The 19,266-nt window shown below is 38.8% G+C and overlaps 1 long non-coding RNA gene across 1 annotated transcript; it reads right to left on the reverse strand.

Moving 5' to 3' along the window:
- Nucleotides 1-6,855: 6,855 nt before the first annotated feature.
- On the reverse strand, nucleotides 6,856-10,242 carry LOC121528861. Its single transcript, XR_005993507.1, has 9 exons — nucleotides 9,567-10,242; nucleotides 9,332-9,456; nucleotides 9,077-9,179; nucleotides 8,025-8,641; nucleotides 7,803-7,855; nucleotides 7,591-7,630; nucleotides 7,466-7,505; nucleotides 7,283-7,346; nucleotides 6,856-7,155 (listed from the first exon to the last, which is right to left on the reverse strand). It is a non-coding gene; the product is annotated as an uncharacterized LOC121528861 (long non-coding RNA).
- Nucleotides 10,243-19,266: the final 9,024 nt, after the last annotated feature.

A 19,266-nucleotide genomic window follows, 5' to 3' on the forward strand; every position in this document is an offset into this window, starting at 1 on the left:
TTGGAGTGGAGCGGGTAGAAATTTGAGTGGAAGGGGGAGCGATAATGAGCGGAGCGGCGTGAATCCCCTCTGAGCGGACGAGCGGGCGTAAGGAACAGCTCTGTGAGCGAGGAGCGGGAAATCTCATCGCTCCACTCAGCTCACATGCTCTGATCCTGATACTGTCCTGTCAAAGAAGTGCAGTTTGCAAAGCCATTTATTAAAATAAACAGACAAGAATAAATGTATAGTATATAATGTATTGCATGGCTGTGAATATAAATACACTATCAGTATCAGCTGGAAAGTATTTGTTTCCTTTGTCTCAGGAGCTTACAGACCCACTGACAGGCAAGGGGGTAGAGGCTGGAGGTGTGACTACTGCCACCTGGCAGTGGTACTTAGACATGGACGCAGCACTCCAGGGGTATGGGGAGAAATTTGTTTCAAAATTATGCACAAATATATTCATGATTTACACGTGTTTTTCAGATGCACAAATATATCCACGATTTACACGTGCTTTTTAACTTTGTGTGTGCTTTTATCATTTGCAAATCTTCAATTCTGCTTGTGAATTGTCGAAAGTGCATTTGTGGGTCAACCGGCATGCGCATTTATTTTTGAGACGAACGTCACGCAGTTTTGAAGAGATTCGCACACACAAGTAGAGCATAGATATTCACATGTGGTAAAGCGCCACTAGGCAGCAGAGCATAGACGGGTTTTATGACCTGGAAGCGGTCCACGTTGTGTTGGACGACTTCTGGCTAGCGAGCTAACAAACGAACAATGGCTCAAGCTAAGTCCAAGTGTCACTGCAGTGTGCCTTTCTGCACATGTAACAAACAGCGCCAGCATTATTTAAGTTTTCACGGCTTCCCCAGTGATTTAGCTGAGAGAAGAAAGTGGATTCAGGTTATTCGCCGTGACAAAGGTCTGGACTTCAATGTTCTTCGCGGGAGTACCTTCATATGTAGCCAGCACTTCACTGAGGAAGAAGACACCGCGGCTAGCATCAGTGGTGAGAGAAAGCAGCTGAAAATCGGAGCTGTGTCCTCTTGTTTTAAGTGGAATAACTGGGGAGAGTCACAATGAACGTGAGTCTTTTGTATGCCTGTTCCATATTGTTCCATATTTGATAAGCAGCCAGTATTTTAGGGCTGCGATTATCTGCTATTTCCATGGTTGATTAAAAAGTCATTGCTTTCTCAACTTATTGATTAATAGTTAATTGTTTTAAAATATTAATTATGATGGAAAATGTTAAGCACTGGATCTAAAAGTCTTAGAGGACATCATTGATTTCTTATTTTACTCCTAGCTCAACGATATTTAGTTATCATTCACATTTAAGACACTGATGTCAATATCATTTTTCTTTCTCCAGCTAAAAACTACTGAAACTGATTAATCAATCATCATAGCTGCAAGGTTTTAATTTAAAGAATCTTCTTGTGTTCTTTTTTTAATACAGACATACTGTCTGATGTATTTGTGCACATTGCAGCATAATAAAGGTCAAGGCTGTATCGCCATCAATGGCCTGTACAAGCACTCTACAAACAGGGCATCAACCACGGACACAGGTAACTGTGCAACATTGTGCAAAATCCTATTATAATAACTGGTAATGTATTAAAGAAAGAATTTCTTAAAGTGATGGCGTCTTCCTGTAATTTCAGGGGATCTCTGCAGAGCCTGTTCAGAACTTGGTTGTGAAGAAACCTTAGCCATCTGCCAGGAGCGTGTGCAAGTCAACGCTTTACGAAGCATACACAGGGTTAGGGTCATGATTGTTGCACTGTCACACAGTTTGCTACTGTTTCTGTGTAACCAATTTGAAGTTTTAAGTTAAGTGATGAATGGCCAATATAACACTTTTGTTTTGAAATTGTCACTTCAGTTGATTAAAAAAATCTAACAGACTTTACAATTCATATTAAGAGTAACAAAACAATCAGAAAGGACATGCTTTTGAATAGTTCCAGAACTTTCTACTAGCTTTTGAAAAAAGAGAGGTGGGGACTAAGGACAGATTTATCCACTTTCTAGTCTATCTAGGATGATGCTCATCTGTAGAGTATGGATTTAATCCATAAAATTTTAAAAATAAAGGGCAAAGAGAATTTTTACACGTGTTTGAATGAGATTTTCAAAGCTACCTTTGTAGCTTTACTCATATCACAAGTGGTTGTGTGATGGCATCAGATTAATTGGCTTACATTTTTTATCACATTTTTCACCCCTGTGATTTATCAGTCAAAATCAATCAAACATTTTGACACCACTATTTGCTTTTTTATGCTTCTTGTTTTTTTTCATATGGTGGCCGGGAGGTGCAAACCAACATTACAAAATGTGAAACACTTTAAAAACCTTGAGACAAATTTGCATTTTAGAAAACATTTTTACATATTATAAAACAAAATTTCATTACCATAACACATTTACAAGTCCTGAAACAAATTTACATTTCAGAAAATAAATTAACAAAACGCAAAGCACTTTTACAAACGTCAAAACAAATTTACAAATGGTGAAACAAATTTACAAATAGCAAACATCAAAGGGAATGTACCAACTCCGGGGTTGAACCGGAATTGATAATGGGAGTGGCCAATACGATTGTTTGTTGTCGTTGATGGGGTTCATGGGGAACCAAGATGGACGGCGAGCGAGTGATGTTCTGTCCGTTTTGTGGACAACATTTGAAGTGCGTAACACAGTTTTGTTTTTTGTGTGGTCGATCTTTAGAGTTTTTAAGGGGCATGGATCAGACGGAAGGACCGGATATGTTGCAGCAGTGCATGAGATATTTTAATGAGGGACACTCGTACGCTGTAATTGTGGACATGATGTCATGTTTACATGGTGTTCACATCAGTTTGAGGTCTCTGAAAAGCAAGCTGAATGAAGCTGGGTTATGTCACTGAAAGGATTACTCCTCTACAAACGCCATAATTAGGGCCATCCGACTGGAACTTTGTGGACCTGTACAGTTGTTTGGCTACCGCATGATGTGGCAGGTACTCAAACAAAAGTACAATCTGGGAGTGAAGAGGGATCATGGGATGAATTTGCACTGGGAGCTCAATCCTCGAGGATGTGAGAGGAGAGCATGCAGAAGGTTTGACAGAAGAACCTACCACTCCATGGGACCGAACTATATGTGGCACGCGGGTGGTTATGATAAACTCAAGCCATTCGGTTTGGCTCTTTCAGGCTGTATCGATGGATTTTCACGTAAAGTGCTGTGACTTGCATGTGGACTGACAAATAATGACCCAAGTATGATCGCCCACTATTTTCTGTCATGTGTGCAAAACCTCGGTGTCATTCCCATGAGACTGAGGACAGATTGCGGCACAGAGAACGGGACCATGGCCGCAATTCAGTGCTCCCTACGCCACCACCACAATGACTACTACTCTGGAGCATCCAGCCACATGTATGGGTCATCCACAAACAAACAGAGGATTGAGTCCCGGTGGTCCATATTCAGAAAGGGAAGGTAAGTGGCTTCGTTAAGTCATTTAATTATGTGTAACCTTTAGTTTCATTCATTCATTCAAATGTGCATATGCTGAAAATTATAAGTTATTTAATACATTTCTATAGGTGTCAGTTCTGGATGGAGCTATTTGCAGACCTTAGAAGTGCCGGATACTTCAACGGGAGTCATGAGCATCAGTGTCTACTTAGATATTGCTTTGGTGATATTATTCAGAAGGACTTTGATGAGTGTGTGAGATTGTGGAACAGTCACAGGATTCGCCCCTCCAGAACAGCATCATGTCCAGAGGAGTGCCCAATGAGCTCTACTACTTACCACACAGGTAATCCTTTGGTGATAGATTGATGTTTGTATTTGTTTTCCTTTTATGTAAAATTTAAATTGATGTAATTATGTTTTTGTTTAACATAGCTTTGGCTCCAGAGACTGTGGATTTAAAATTGAACAGGCTGAACTGGATACCTTTCCTGAGGCTCGCCTGACAAGAGCTCCATGTGGAGACGCAAACATGCAGGAGTACTTGGACTTGGCCATGGAGGACGATCATTTACAGAGGCCAGAGTACTGGCAGTCTGCAACTGAACTGTATCTAAAACTAAAAGAAATTGCTCAGCTATGAATGAAAGAAAGGTTTATTGTAATGGTGGAACATGTACACAAAGTGTCTGACTTTGTCACCCACAGCTTCATTATTTAAAGTGGGAAACATATAATAAAATTGAAGCAAAGTAATAAGCATTTATTACATTTTTTATAGAGAACAAAATCTCTTGAAATACTTGTTTTTTCATTCTAAATCTAAAACAGTGATTCATAAACAGACCACAGTTTGAGAATCATGGATCTAAAACAACTGACTGAGAAAAAGAAAAACATGCTCAAATATTTTAACATTATAAAAACCTCTTTAACAAAAGCAACTGCACGTTTAGGTGCACTAATGACAACAGCAACAAAGAACATTTTTAGAGTCCATGCTCTAGAGGTCATCCAGTCATATGGATTATGAACAGCCAAATCCTGGACTATTTTGAATTCTAAAGTCCATTTGTGACTTAAACACACTATATGAATCTAGGAGGGGTAATTTCAACAAGTTTGAACATGTATTTGCCATTGGGAATGGAGAGTCATGACTTCCTTTTAGTCTCCTTTTACTCTCTGAAGGGCTGAGGTCAGGTTTGAAGAGTCGCTCAAGTTCAAAGCCAGTGAGTCGCTATTCAGAGTGGCACAGGACAGGGGTCAGCAAAGAACGGTGTTGCTGTAGTGCAGTAAGAAACTGAAGGGCTGAAAGACCATCTTTGAATCTACAAAGTGAACACAAACATTGTTTCACTGCTGTGTAGTGCCAACTGCATTTAAATTATCTAAAGAAAACTGCTAGAGGTTCTCTTCCAGACAATTACAGTCCACCTAAACAAATTTACATTTGGGGTTGGTTGTGTGTTAATAAAAAAAAAAAACATTCTTTTGATTTGCACATGGCAAGGTAAGTGTTAGAAAATGCAAAAATTACACATAGAAAACTCAGTCACACATATGAATGACACAGAGGGCAAGGTGGCATGAGTATTTATAGACTGGTACAAGGCAGGGAATGGAGAGACAAACATCACATAGACCAACTGGCAGCCCGCGAGCCATATCAGGCCCCCCAAAGCTTCCTGTCTGGCCCCTGAAAGATCATTAAATTTAGAAAAGGAGGAAAAGAAGATGTTGTGGTTTTAGGAGGTTCCTTTGGCTTTGAATGTCAGCAGCTGTTAAATACACCCCCAAAAAAATTAATATAGAAATAGTTAACATTTGATACGTTTTACAGAAATTTACTGATATCATTATTAGATATTTTAAGAAAGGGGTTAAGGTTGACAGAAGTGCTGCAAAAATGACCAGATAAAATGGTGAAAAGGGGTTATACAGTAGCAAAAATGGGTGGTAAGTGGCAAAATGGGTTGTAGAGTGGCACGAAGGGACAAAAATTAGTAGAAAAAGTGGTGAAAAGAGGTTAAAATGTGACAAAATTTTGTGAAAGAGGAAAAAGGGAGCAACAAATTTTTAAAAAATGGTTACAAATGACAAAAATAATGCAAAAAAGTTGGGAAAAGGGGTTAAAAATTGGAAAAAAACAGAAGAAAAGTGGAAAAATGCATAAAAGAGTGGCACAAAGGGGATAAAACATAGAGGAAAAGTGGTTAAAATGGGTTAAAGAATTGCAAAAATAGGTGGAAGTGGCAAAAAGTATCCAAATGGGTTAAAAGTGGCAAAAAGTGCTTTAAAAGGTGCATAAAATCTTGAAAAAAATGGATGAGGGGCACAAAGGGGATAAAGCATGCAGGAAAAGTGGTTCGAAAGGGGTTAAAATCTTCCAAAAAGGCAGACCAAAATATTTATTACATTTTTATGTATTTGAAAGTCCAGCCCTCAGAGTTTCTGTCAAGAATAAATCTGGCCCTTGTGCAAAGGTACTTGATGACCCCTGACATAGGCTATCAGTTGTAACACACTACAGTACAAATTTTGTCACACTGACTAACTGGTAACAGGTATACATGCCATGAGGCATTTCAAACAAAAATATATACCAAGAAAATCAAATCAATAGAAATATGATCTTACCTGTCAATTACAGATTAGTTGTGGTCAATAATATACCATCGGAGGTAGTCTGCCATGATTTCTTTCTTTTCTGCCACAGCAGCCACGTCTCAGACAGCCTGCTGTCTGCAACATTGTGCTGTGTCTCATGATGCATTCTTGCAGAGCATCTAATGAAGCAGCATTCTCAATCTGAAAGACATAGAAAGAGGCATAAACACCCCAGTAAATAACTGTATGTACTATATATCCATGCATATTTTTAATTTAGTGATTTACATACCATGGTGTAACCCTACCCTATCAAAAACTAATAAATGAAGCTTATTCTGTGTATGTGATGTAGGAAGTAAAATTATCCTGAAACACTACAGGACCTATGTAAAACTCTTTCCTACCACACTGTAGCTTCATGCTATTCTCACCTCTCGCAAAGCTTTCCCTATTTCTTCATCAGTTATTAAATTAACTGTTGGTTTGAATGAAGGCTGGCCGGCAAGATAATGTACAAGATCTTCTGACAGGGAATGGGGTCCTGGACCTCCATGTACAACTGACACTGTGATCATCTTTCCTGCCAGGAAGTATTCATCCTCCCTAACAGCTGTGAATAAATTCATATTGCAAAATTAAAACATACAATACATTATAAACTTTAAGATATTGGGGAAAAAAGAATATTCCATATGATATATATGTTTAATTATCATTAACCAACAATTAGTAGAGTGCACATCTAACCCTATGCATACCATTTGCATTGTAAACAAGAACCAATGTCCTTCTGGTCCATCAAAAATGGGCCGGTCTTTCAGGTGTTTCATAGCAGAGTTAAAAATTCTCGTCTTGGACCACCTGTGTCAATTCCCTCCTCAAAAACACCAGCATCATCAGTAAATCTGACCAGCATGTCACAGGTTTCAGAATATGTTATACCCTTGAAACCTCTAACTGCTCCATCCCAAACATTAGCCCTTGAGATGTTGAACCTGCTGACCCTTTTGTGATCAATAGTAAGCGACAGGTTTGCCACAATGTCAGGTAGTGTAATGTTCATCTCCTCCCTGTAATGACAGAAAGTGATATAATTAATGGATATCCCAGACAGTGCACACTTTCAGAACAATTATTTAAATACCAGCAATATTGCATAATAAAAACTGGAATGCCACAGTCAGAAGTTCATTTTACACTGCTGTATGATGGAAATTCTCCACATTGACTGCAACCAGCTCCTCGTCCTCTTCCTCAACACCTGGTGCATACAGGTCCATGTATTTAACAATTTCCATGTTAAAACATCTTACAAAAACAGATTTTTTTTCCCGATGAATTAAATAGAAATAATGTAAGTCACTATCATTTTTTACTTACCTGTAGCAAGACGTCAATCCTCAGCATCAGATATTACTATCTAAAAAAGGAATTAAATGTCTGAAACAACAACACTTAACCAACAAAGTAAGAAACATCAGGCTTCCACAGTCTGCCCCTATTACCTGTCAAGACTGAAGTGTTGCTGAATGTCCTGGTGCCTCTCTGAAACATGATAAAAATGATAAAATTATTATATTATATATTACTGTCCTTCAGGCCTACAATGGTCATCTAAGAATGTAAACAAATCCTATTGGTTGATTACAACTAGAAAGGACCTCTCATTAAATCTGTTTGACTTCCTGACAAAGGCTAGAAGCCAAAATGTACCTACCTTTCATCTTCAGGGTTGTGTTTGAGAAGACTTTGGTTTTGTGGTTCAAAAACCTGAGAGGAAATGCATAAATTTATCAACAATTTGTAATAGCTTCCATAACTGTTCCCTTACCCCCCACAGTATATATCAGTGGTGAAAGCTTGTCGGTGTTGTCATCGATAAATCAATAAATATATTCATACATAAATAGATTTTAGAAAAAATGAATAATTGGTGTACCAGTGTCAGCTCGATTGAATTCAGCTGTGCTCCTTGATGAAATGACAATTTCAGAATCAGAGTCTGAGGTATCATCCACTGCTGTAAAAACAAAGAATTCAACAGATCATGTAGATACTGTTGATGTATCCTTCAGTAGAGTATCTAAAATTAGTGACTTATACCAAAGACTTATGTTTTAGAATCGATTCTCATACAAAAATATCGATATTTTATTAAATGTGGACAAATGTGTAGTTTGCCAGTAACAGGAATACAGTGAAGAGTAAAAACACTATCGCAAACTTGTTGTAATGATTCCCAGTTAGTAGGAACTACTTCTTCTTCCGCCTGTCAGTCACATGCGTAATATGGCTCTCTAAGAGCGTCACTGGTCACAACGTGCTGCTACTCGCTAAAACGCAGTCATGTGGGGACATATTTCAGCTCCATAAACAGCAACGATGCGGCACGTGATGTCTGTGAGAAGACAGTTAAGTATTAAGATAGTTAAACATCTGAGAATCAACCATAAACAGAATATGATGAGGCGATCCAGGGAGCAGTAGAGGAGAGAGACAGGTGCTGCTAGGGCGAGACAGACGTCACTCTCGGAGTCCTGGTGCTGCAGGCAGAAACTATCCAGGTACAGAAAGAGCAGAAAGAATAAGGAGCTGTTGGAGATGTGTAGTGATATACGTCTGTCTACTAGACTTAGGTTTTATTTTAATGATCAAACAATGGGAGTTCCCTGCATTCTTAAAGCTACGGAATCCTATTCTATACAAATGTTCATTAATATAAATATGGATATTAAATTAGTAATTAAATAAATAAATGCCACAATAAACAACTGCATGAGCTCAGCTTTGAGTAAAAATCTATGTCCCTGAGATCACCTCACATCTATTCAGTAGGCCTAGATTTAGTCGGGTAAGGCTACCTGTAAAGTAAAACATTTATAGTGGATTACATAGGCTAGGTGTTTGTCACATCTCCAGGTTGAGCTAGTTAAGTTACTTTTTCCTTCATGTTTCTAGTTTGTCATTTCCTGTTTTATTTTGGATACTTACCTTGTGTCTCTTTTCCAGATCACTCCTTCCTGCCCATAGCAAAGCATCTTGTCTTGAAGGAGAGCTGCTGTTATCCTGCATAGAGTGCTATATGCTCCACATTCTACACACAGATGCCCGCGTCAGAGATATTAGTTTTTCTTTTTAACTTAATTCAATCTGTACAATTAATCTAACTTGATACAGATCCACCTCCAAGTCCCCTCGAGTCAGACGGTTGAGTATTGATAAGCTAAGACAGTTAGTACAACCTACCTGGACGTGTTTTTGTTCTTTAGCCCGATGTCTTCCTCTCGGCCTGTAGTTAAAAGACTGGCGCTCTTTTGACTTGGAGCTTCTGTACTCCAGGAACTGCTTATATGATGGGCAAGGTTTTTCTGCTGGAATGAACAAAGCAACATTTCAAAAAAGAAAGTTAGCAGCCGCTAACCAATAGTGCTATTCACGTTCATTCACATACTTCAGATAGCGACCACTATGTTACACTTACTTTGTTTAACATTATCCAGCTGTTGAGATGTCCCCTGTGTGTTTGGTCCTTCTGTCTGATCCATGCCCCTTAAAAACTCTAAAGATCGACCACACAAAAAACAAAACCGCCAAGCGGCTCATGTGTTTGCCACAAAACGGGCAGAAGATCACGCGCTCGCCGTCCATCTTGGTTCCCCATGAACCCCGTCAATGACAACAAACACTCGTATTGGCCGCTCCTGTTATCACTTCCGGTTCAACCCCGGAGTTGGTACATTCCCTTTCCGGTTGATGTTTGCTATTTGTAAATTTGTTTCGGGACTTGTAAAAGTGTTTCTGGACTTGTAAAAGTGTTTCGCCACTTGTAAATTTGTTCCGGAGTTTGTAAAAGTGTTTTGTGTCTAGTTAATTTTTTTTTCTGAAATGGAATTTTGTTTTATGATATGTAAAAATGTTTTCTAAAATGTAAATTTGTCTCAAGGTTTGTAAAAGTGTTTCACATTTTGTAATGTTGGTTCGCACCTCCCGGCCACCGTATGTTCAGGTCCCTTGGGGAACAGCTTAAGAGCCTGAAACCCCAGCCGCTCATATCCTCAGTGCTGCATGACTTGTCTGAGCTGACACTGGTTGAATCCAGGTTTGGACTTGTGCCACGAGGTTCACCTCTTTTATATCAGTGTCCTCCTGTTGTAGCCACAAGTCATGTCAAACACTCAGATGCCCCAGCATTTCCCAGACTTCCTATGGATGGTAGCAAACTCCCCATTGCTGTACACTTTGTCCCCACCTACAACCATTTCTTATTTCTGGAGAGCCTGACTGTCACTCCAGAGATTGCAGCTATGATTGAGGAGGGGACACGAAAGAAATACGCTAGCCTAGAGTAACAGCCAGCAGGTTCTATGAGGTTTGCCACATTCGGGGGGAGTCCTCTGGTCAGGCACTGGCAACACGCATACTGAAGGGAGGTAGACAGACTGGTGCAATGAAAAGGGGCCTTGAGCTTGAACCCCACGTGCTAGAACGATACTCAAAACTGTTAGCTGTTAATGTCTCACCCTATGGGTTTGTAATTCATCCTGATGCTCCTCATCTTTGGGCTACCTTTGGGCTTGCTGAAGTCAAATGCCCAGACATCCTTAACATCTCTGAAGAAGGACATGTAAAATTTTTAAATGGTCTGGCAAAACTCAAAAGGAATCATAAACACTACTGGCAGGTTCAAGGTCAGCTAGCAGTGACTGGACTGAACTGGCATGATTTCATCACTGACACTGAAGAGGACATTACAGTTGAGACAGTGTGGAGGGATGATGAATTTATCAGAGATGAAAGAGAGGCTAGACCTCCACTGTTTTGGCACCTTCATGGGTGTGTATCTCCAAAAAGCTAAATGGTAACTAGGTATGGGCAGAAAGCAGACATGATCAGGTGGCTAGAGAGATACACAATATTATTTGCATAACATCATTATTGGCAGATATTACCTTAAAAAAGTAGTCATGCAGTGTTGGCAGATATGAAGACTTCTGATTTTTTAACAATTTGCTTGATATGATAAAAAAAAGTTTTTTTTATCATTTTATTATAAAAAAACAATGAGTTTTTACTTGTTTTTAGTCTTTCTTCATATTTATTCTCACAGTTAGGAAGCTGTTATTTGTTGTATGTTAATTAAGTTTGGTAGCTACTTTATGTGTAAGATGCAAACTGATGAAAGTCTAGAAGTGAAAAGTCACAAATGTTTTTTTTTTTTTTTTTTTCAAGTTAGTGTGACCGAATTATGTCTGGGAAATATTAATGACACATGTCCCGTTTTGTCCTATACTCAAAGATAATCAGTATTCTGTATGCTACAGAGCTCTGTATCCTCTCTGCTGAACTGTGTTGTGGTTTTAAAGGGGGTTATGATCAGCATTACCCCACGGTAAGCCAGCATCTTCTCAATAATGAATCTCTTGTCTGCCATGCAGCCATCACCTGGCTCCAGTAAGTCAAAAATTCCACACTTTCCAGTGAGCTCTCGATCTGAGATTGAGCCAGTGAAGAGACTGGACACAAAAGTCACAGCACCACATGGACAGATCCCAATCAGCCCTTTGAAAGTCGTGGTGTTTTTGTAGCTGGAGAAGACTTCAGACTGGAGAGTGAGAGATGAGGGGCTCTGGCACCTCACCTCTGTACAGTCAATGATCATCCTCACTTCTGGACAGTAATGCCAAAATTTGAGTGGCATGGTGGACATGACTTGACGTTATAATGATTCTGCAGACTGTGGCTATACTGACTTGAAATACCTCGGCTAACACTTTCTCTTTCAGGCCTGCAGCGACACGACAACAGTACAGGAAAAATTCATCAATTAACTGTAACTTACGCTGTGGGCTGGGGGAAGTGAGACAAGATATTTGGCCTTTTTTCTGTGCTTTTGACCAATAAACAAACAGAGATGCTGATGGTTGAATAGCTTCCCAGAATGCCTGAAAAACCTCTTGTGAAGGAAATCTCGTGTAGAAGTGGATGTCCTCATCAGAGCCACAAAACCGTTGGAGAAGCAACTGGTCCAGTCTCAGTCATTTAAGCTCCACTTCCAGTCTGTGAACTTCAGCTTCCAGCATCTGTATGCAGACAGAGGCAGCATCCAGTGCACCTGTTAGAGACTTGGGTAGACAAAATAAAGAAAATAACAAACCATCAGACACACAAATTTTGTGTGCCACCTATTATAAACCTGTCTTTTTTTTTTTTTTACACTGATGAACAAGAGTCACATAAAATGTATTTTAATTAAAAGTCCGTATTGTTACCTACATATCCATTTAATCTTACAATACATATACATTTAATCTAGTGTGGTGTTGGTGTTTTTAATGACCTGCACTCAAATCGTCCTCCAAATCAAAATGTATTACTTTACAGCAATGCATAACCTGGTACGCACCTACTGATTAGTTTAAAGTCAGTTGGAGACCTAATGCAGGTACAAAACCTAATATACAATGTACACACGGTATACAGACGGCAAATAACAGTTAAAATATTAGAAGAAAGACATACTGTTTCATTATGCATCAACATACCTGGAGTACCGGCATAGTCATGATCAGCTGACACAGTTACCGCAGGTAGGAGCTACTCCTCAGTACGGCTCTGGACTGAGGAGGGGCTCAGTCCAGAGCCCCTGGGTCCAGAGCCTCGGTCGGGACGGATGTCATGCCCCAAATGAGCTGTTGCTCTGTCATAGACAGACTTTCTCCGTGACTCTCCCCAGTTATTCCACTTAAAACAAGAAGGCACAGCTCCGATTTTCAGCCTTTTTCTCTCACCACCAATGCTAGCCGCGGTGTCGTCTTGGGGGCTGGGTGTAACTGTAAGGGCCGGATTTGGCCCCAAGGTCTTGACTTTGACACCCCTGAAATAAACTATATTCAAGGTGTTCTAGTATACTTTGAGCCTGTTGTCCACATTAAAACCCTGGCTTGTGCTCACTTGGTAATTTCTTTACACCCTGAGACACCTGTTGCATGGCAATTTATGTCTCAATTAATTCTGTATTTCACATTATGTACCTCCACTAAACACTTACAATAACTTTTCAAACAATTTCAAAGTATTCATTACAGGGAACAAAGAGCATTAAGTTAGCACGTACAGGAAGAACTGATTAGATTTTGGAACTGATCCAGATCACCGTCTGGATCCAGGAATTTTTAAAGGATTCATTTCTATTGGGAGATAGGGCTAATGGTGGAGGTCTGTGCTCTCCGAGTACTTTTCTAGTTTTACTTGTAGTGAAGTACTCAGTTTAGCTGTGCTGCTTCAGTGAAGTGTAACTTCCTCTGTCCATAGCTGGTGTTGACAGAAGACAAAAGAAAACTGACAGCATTGTTGGAAAGAAGGACATCTGTATGCAGCAAGATAAGCTGATCTGGTATTTCTCTTATTTTATCTCTTACTCCCACTCCATGTTTATGACCTACAGATTGCTGCCTCATTTTCCTCCTAGTGAGCCAAAAAAGCACAGGGGGGTTCTAACTGTAAATAAAAAGTTAAATTAATGTATTTTTAATAGTTTTATTTTTTCCTTGTTTGGTCAACTTGTGTCATTAACAAAAATACCAAATACTCAACAACTGTCATATCTTTTAACCCTTTGAATGCCATGTTTGTAATGTAAACAAACATTTTTTGATGAAAAAAAACACACAAATTGATTTTTTTTTTTTCAAGATACTTCACTGAAAGTGAATGACTTATTTGTGGATGATTGCAGCCTGGCATATGTCATTGATTAGTAGCAACAGTGATTAAAATGCTTTATTAGTTTTTTTGTGAGGTCAATTATTCTAAAATAGCCATGTTTTTCACCATTCTGTGCATAAATGCACACCTTTAAATCATGTTATGAAATATCTTAAATTTCAAAATTGTTTTACTGTTAATGAACTTTATTTTTCTCATATAAGGTCAGCCCTAATCACAAATGTCAAATACTCATTCATTTTAATTTTTTAACCCTTTAAATGCCATTTTTTATTGATGATGTCACTGCATTTTAAGATGCGAAATACACAAAAAAGGATTTTTTTGCAGGTTACTACATGAAAATTAGATAACTTATTTTTTGATTATTGCAGTCTGGCATATGTCATCAATTAGTAGCAACACTGATTAAAATGTATTATTAGGTTTTTTTGTGTGAGATCAATTATTTTAAAGCAGGGGTCGGCATCTAAGTTTAGCCTCGGGCCAAATTTTTTTCTGACCAACTCAATGGCGGGCCAAAATTACATTTTCATCAGGCAAAACCTGTCTTTCCTAATAAAAGAATACTTTTTTTTTTTTATCTATACTCTTACATCTTGTACAAAAACGTAATCTAATAAAGTCATTTATTTAAAATCAATGAATTTGCCACAGGCTGTTATTATTTATTTATTTGATCTTTGAGCCAAGCTTGTTATTTGTTTTAATTCAATGAAACCGATTTTGCACTTTGTCTGTTACAGTGGCACACAGAGAGTAATTTTTCTTTTTTTCTCCTTTTTCTCAGAGCCCACATGTGGCATTTAAGTTCCTACGTCAAGCCAGTGTGCGTCTGAAGTCAGGCCGATGCTGCTTTTTTTTATTTTATATTTTGTCATGACTTTTGAATAAATGTTCTGAAATCTGTGTGGAATTGTCATTTTTGTGATAGCAAATATATATATATATATATATATTTTTTTTTTTTAAGGGTGCAACAATACATGTATCTGTATTGAACCATTCAATACAGTGCTTACCGAACTGTGACCATTGAATCGAACAATACGCAATTTTATATTGATTTTATCAACTTCTGACGAGGCACTCTGTGCTGAAAGCTCAGTGGATATGTTCTGCATAGCAGAACATGTGTCAGGTATAGCTGCACCAGATGCATTTAATTTTTCATTTGATGTTTTTTTTTTAAATATTCTTGTAGAATTGTACACCATAGAACAGTGGTTCTAAAATTTTTTTCATGTTAGGGATTGGGTGTGTTTGTTTTATATTCTGCCAAAAATAGAAAATACACCATCATGGACCCCCAAATGATACAGTACTGTATTTGGTTGATACTGTGTTGTTAGAATGTTTCAAATGTTTCAAAAAAATAATAATTAGGGAGCAATTTATTTGTAAAATATACTCTGGTGCTAAGAATGCACCATATAAGATGGGTGATTTCTCCATCAGATAAATTTTTTTTTTTGATATTATTCGTATTTTTACATGGTGCTGTTTTTGTTTTATATGGTGCTAAGTATGCATGGCAGAACATGTGTCGGGTATAGCTGCACCAGATACATTTATTTTTCAATAAACAAGTAAAAAAAGGCATGGAAATTTCTCTCTTTTTGTATCGAAAACGTATCAAACCGAACCGTGAATTTTGTGTATCGTTGCACCCTTAATATATATATATATATATATATATATAGTTAATCAGTTTTTTAATCAATGTAAGATCAGCTCTAATCATAAATGTCAAATACTCATTCATTTAACATTTAAATGCCATGTTTAATCCTGGTGTCACTGCTGTTTTTGATAGAAAATACACAATTTTTTCTCTTTTCTTTTTCAGTATACTACATGCAAAGTAGATTAATTCCTTTTTGATTATTGCAGCCCGGCATCTGTCAATGATTACTAGCAACATTGGATGATATACTTTACTCATCCGCGGAGTTGGTATCTGAGTTTGAAGTGATGGTGTCTCGAGTCAGGGTGCTTTCACACTAGGCCCAGTCATTTTGAAATGCACATCGTCGTTATTCCGCCCCCCCCCCCCCCCCCGCTCACTTCCTTTCACACTAGCAACATTAATGTGCCCGGGCCCACTTGCGTATGTACTCAGTTTGATACAGCTGGTGGTGGTATGTAGCTGGTTTACGAACCTGCCAAGGAGGGGAAAGAAGAAGCAGCTACCACTCAGCAGCTACCAGCATCAACCAATCGAGTTGACATAAGTGAAGACTGTTTCTGTTTTAACCTGGTAAAAATGTCCATTCTGTCACCATGGCTGGTTTAAAATCACTTTTTAATATGTCAGCAATGTCACTCTTCGTATTTACACATCTACGTGTAACTCAGAAGGCTCACTCAACGCCGATACAGCAGTTAATGAGGTGACAGGAGACTTTGATTGCCTTTGCATCTCATCTCACTGACTCAAACTGGTGTTCATCTGGAAGGTGAGTTTGTTGACTTGATTCTGATGATTTCCTCCTTTTATTGAGAAAAAATGTGAACTGCTGCACTGTGGAAAGGTTAGTTTTCGATGATGCCACATAGCTGATACGACACTCTTTCACTAGTGTGAAAACCACCTCAGACTCCATCACAACATCCAAGGATTGTTGGACCTCCTCTTGACTAAATTCTCTCTCCATCTCTTAGAATTCAAAGTAAGACATGGCCACTTCTCATGTACTGTCCCTCTTCACACCCCACTGCAGCTGCAGGTGTGTAAACAAAATCAGGGATTGTTTAGGTTCATCTCTCTTTCATGTCCTGGGAGATGCCCCCTGCACAGGTACCTCAGAGCTGTGTAGTGGTGTGTATGGCATTTTTTACAGGTTAGTGGGGTGTGTATTTGTCAAAAAAAATTTCATAGGGCTTTTGATGTTTGCACAAAAACAACAGATGAAAGGGGATGAAAGAAAAGAGGAATTTTGAAAACTGCAAAAATGAACCAAAAATACAATACATGATAATATTAATTGTGAAAGAGGGCAGAGCTATTAAAAAAATAACAGAGTGTGGTTTTAGGCTCAAGGGGTACCAGAGGGATAAACTTAAGCTCAGCTTTAGATTTATTGTCACATAGTGTACATTTGTTTTGCAACCAGGTAAATTTATAAAACATAAAACAGAACACATGTAGCGTGAAGTCCCTCCCCAAATTCACATGAAATGTCAAGAGGAAGATCTTATTTCAACATATTACAAGAAAAAGACATTTGGCTTGAATTCTCTGTAAGGGGTAAAAAAAAAAAAAAAAAAAAAGCTGCCAGTGTTTTGAAAAAAAAACATACTTTCCTTTCTTGAAATAAAATGTAATGTTGTATTACAAGATATTTAAATGTCTTGATGTTCCTCTGGCAGCCTTTTTTACTCATTACAAGCATTTCAGGCTCTATTTTGTTTGATGGAAACATGATTAAATACAATGCTCATTTATACTTGGATGGTTAATGAGGCTTTTTCAAGCACAAAGATATTTTACATATAAATATAACAAACATACTTTGAAAAGGTTTAACTAGGCATGGTGGGGAAGAGGTTAGTCCTGTTGCCTTACAATAAGAAGATTCCAGATATGAATCCTGATTGGTCAGGACTTTGCTATTTGGATCTTGCATGTTCTGGATTTGTGTAGACTCTATTGCCAACTCTATTTTAGTTTTTGTTTCATTTTCCTGTAAAAAAAAAAAAAAAAAAAAAAACAAGATTGAAACCCATCTTACATTAAATTACAGCATCTGCAAAGATCTGTTCCAAAATACATGCATGTTTTGATGGATATAGAGAGAATAAAATGGAAGAAACAAGTGACAACAGGAGAAAGACGGTGAAAACAAAAGGTGGCATCTGACATGCCATTGGATTAGCAGCTTGTGCAATGGCTTATACGAATTCTACTTTTCCATAACCTTTTCTCTGAGTTGCTTGGAGTGTAGCCAAGAATACTAATTAACCAGTGACTGGACCTTCAGGAGTCAGTGTCGACACATGTTGACACGTACGTTGGTCGCTCAGCAGCCAAGGTCAAGCTTATGTGGCTTGGGGAATGCAATCACATTCGCTCAAAGGTGAATGAATTGAAGTCAATTTTTATATTTCAACCAGTAGAAAGCCTAACAACGCCACCCAGGGAATTTCGCCCAGGGAGATATTTAGGTTACAGTACCATGAATAAGGCACTCAGGTCCATTGTACAAATGGAGCATGAGACGTGGTTCAGGCATAAAATACAAATACATTTTATTTTTTAAAAGTTATAAAATTCTTGCTATAAAACACCACGCATAAAGGGATATGAGGGAAGGGGCCCTAACAGGGCTGGAGCTTACCAGTGGGATTTAATGGGATCATGAGGGGGGATAGGAATCCCAGGAGAGGAGCACCCAATGATTCATGACACTCACACACACACACACGTAATGGTGAAGAATCAAAACCACGGTCACACAGCACACGGGAAGGGGACACCACCACCAGGGCACCAGGACCACCACTGTGACCTTCCAGTCCTGAAAGGAGAAGGGAAATTAGTGGGGTTGGACACAATAAACCAAAACACAATTGACCCAGAAACACAAATTAAACCAAAGAAAACAAAAAAAAAAAAAAAAAAGAAAAGGCAGCGATCATCTTCTACAAATCCATCAAGTTTAAGCTGCCTAAAATAACAATTATCCAAAGAAACAATTTACCCAAAGCAAATGTACACAAAATTTGAATATACAACGCAACAATAATAGCAGCTGTAATGATTCACAGAACTGACATGGCACCAGTAACTAATTTGAAACAGATGTAAATCACCTGAATAGGAGGTTAAACCAAATTCAGAGCATAACAAAAGTAAGAGGGCCAACCCCACAGCTCTGACTTCTAGAAGAATAGGGGCCCAATGATGTCAGTACACACACATGCCAATAGTCACTGCACAGGCCTACTCCTGATGTCTATCAGTCATCTGCAGGCTAGGGAGGGTAAAGAAAGCCGGCAGACGTAGTGAGGCAGCGTGTTATGAGCAGTGAATTACAGCAAAGCCAAGCAGCGCCAAGCAAAGCAATGCAGGGTAGAACAGAGCCAAGCGAGGCCAGCAAGGCAAAGCAAAGCAGCGTGTTGTTGAAGTGAAGTGAACTACATCAAAGCCAAGCAAAGCAGCAGTGTTTCTTTATCACGTACCCGACCCAGTCAGTCTCTGCCATAAAGATATGAAATAAGCCGTGTTAATATAGAACACCTTTAATGTTAAAGATGAAGTAAAGAACTCAGGCTATTATGAATGGTACATACCGATGGGCGCAAAAGATCACCGGCATGGGAGAGAGGAGGAGAGGCGAGCTTCCTGCTCACCTAGCTGCGGTGGCAGAGTACGGCCAGCGATGAGCCTACACATCGGAGTGGGGATTCCCCAAGAGCTGCTGTGTCCGACACATCGAAGCTGGAAACAACCC

The sequence above is a fragment of the Cheilinus undulatus genome, linkage group 20 (genome assembly GCF_018320785.1).
Source record: "Cheilinus undulatus linkage group 20, ASM1832078v1, whole genome shotgun sequence".
In the NCBI taxonomy this organism is placed as follows: Eukaryota; Metazoa; Chordata; class Actinopteri; order Labriformes; family Labridae; genus Cheilinus; species Cheilinus undulatus.